The sequence below is a fragment of the Cynara cardunculus genome (genome assembly GCF_001531365.2).
Source record: "Cynara cardunculus var. scolymus isolate 2C chromosome LG 4, CcrdV1, whole genome shotgun sequence".
Classification (NCBI taxonomy): domain Eukaryota; kingdom Viridiplantae; phylum Streptophyta; class Magnoliopsida; order Asterales; family Asteraceae; genus Cynara; species Cynara cardunculus.
In genome coordinates this window covers 11,843,536-11,846,042 of record NC_037531.1, presented here as the reverse complement: position 1 = coordinate 11,846,042, position 2,507 = coordinate 11,843,536, and positions in this window count along the sequence as shown.

Genomic DNA, 2,507 nt, shown 5'->3' with positions numbered 1-2,507 from the left:
AAAATAAATCGACAACAATTATAAGATTAAAATGGTTTATAATGACAATCGGAGTTCGAGGTCGGGAATTGAAGAAATTAACAAAAACGAATGTCTTGGTAATAGATTTTTTTTTGATTCGTTTTAATTGAAATTATGTTCATTACGATGTGTTGTAATTTTTATAACTCATCCTGTATTGATAGCTTTTTTCTTTAATTATTAAAATACGTACCTAATTCACATGTTCAAATGCAAGTACATGCACGACCCATTTTCATATTGCCATATTACCAACTTTTATGAATCATGAACCATTGTGTTTATGTTACTTCTATCATATGAACACAAATGTTATTTTTAAGCTTGATACCAAATCTTTATATTTGTGTAAGTGTTTGTACCCGATGTTCATAGCGTTGGAGTTATGTGTTCATATATTTTATACGATATGAACAAGAAGTGAACACGATATGAACAAGTGGTGAACAACCATATAAGATCATAAACTGAACAAGGGGTGAACCTTAAACGGTGTGGATGCAATGCATGTATAAAACTCCAATTGACAAAGTATCGCTCTTGAATGCGTTTATAATGAACGAACTATTGTTCACAAGCTGTTCATATCGTGTTCATACCTGTTTTTTTTATTTATTTTCTTTCGTATAACAGTTATTCTTATTATGTTCATATTGTGTTCATAAATGCTATGCAGTCCAAGTTCATATATATATATCAAATTTTTGTTCGTATTTGACACAATGATTTATATATATATAATCGTGTTCATATGGTTCTTACATTAACTAAAAAATCATAGAATTTTTTATTTTGTAACTCCCAATTAATTAATGATATGGGAGTTACATACATTTTTTTACCTAAATACCCTTTTCAACTTTGTTCACTTATCTTTATGCAATTTTAAAATTAAAAAAATAAGTTTTTATCATGATTAATCACAACCGTTTATTGAAAGATTGAATGGCCATGTATGAATACGATATGAACAGCTTGTGAACAATAGTTCCTTCATTATAAACATATTCAGGAGCGATCATTTGTCAATTGGAGTTTTATACATGCATTGCATCCACGCCGTTTAAGGTTCACCACTTGTTCATATATGTTTCTGGTCTTATGTGGTTGTTCACCCCTTGTTCATATCGTGTTCACCCTTGTTCATATCGTATAAAATATATGAACACAAAAACCCGACGCTATGAACACCAGGTGCAAACACTTACACAAATATAAAGATTTGGTATCAAGCTTAAAGAATAACACTTGTGTTCATATGATAGAAGTAACATGAAAACGATGGTTTATGATTCATATAAGTCGGTAATATGACAATATGAAAATGAGTCGTGCATGTACTTCCATTTGAACATGTGAATTAGATACGTATTAATAATTAAAGAAAAAAGTTATCAACACAATATGAACTATAAGAAACACAACACATCATAATAAACATAATTTCGATTAAAACGAGTTTAATAAAATATTAATCCATTACCAAGACATTCGCTTTGGTTAATTTCTTCACTTCCCAAACTCGAACTCCGATTGTCACCATAAACCATTTTAATTTTCTCAATGTTGTCGATTTTTTTTTTTCAATGTGTTTATCCATAATAGCTTGAACGATACCGAAGATTTTACTACCGTGTTTCCTCCACGAATCAAAAACTCATAAAACAATAAAAATGGAAGATTAAGAATAAAAAAATAAATAAAAATATCAATATTATAAATGTATATTTTTAGGAATTTTATGATTTTGTAACTCCTCTTTAATGATATGGGAGTTAGATAGCAAATGAAATGACTCAATTACCCATGACATTAAATTGTGAACATGATAGATACCTAATAGAAGAATGGATTGTGATTGGTTGACATGGTTTGCAAAATTAACACAAAAATTTTGATTATATATATAATATATAATATATATATATTATAGATTATATATATAATATCCCTTTCATGTGTTGGTAAGACTAAAAAACCATAAGTTGTCAAGATTTTATTCGCTACTCATACCCTTTTTAAGTTGTTGGTGCAGGGGTAATATAGTCTTTTTTAACTACATATCGACAAATAATCAGACTCTTGGTAATCCTTCAACATAGGATTTCAAATGTCTTCTTCAATATATCTATGGATAGTTTAGGATCATCTTCCATGCTTACTTCTCTTTTCTTGCATAACTCATTCATTCTCTTTGAAGGAGGTTTCACAACATCGTCTTTTCTTTTCAGTTACTCAGACGTATCATGATAATATCTGATTGATTTGGCCTACACACACACACACACACACACACACACACATATATATATATATATATAGGGCCAAGATCAAATGATAACCATTCATTTTGTGTTAACTTTGTTCACCTATCTCAACCAATCAAATTCCTTCATTGTTGTAGGTTGATGTATTGTCCAATCTTTACTTCCAAGGGTAGTTTAGTCATTTGGTTATCTATGTAACCCCCAAACAATTAATGGGGG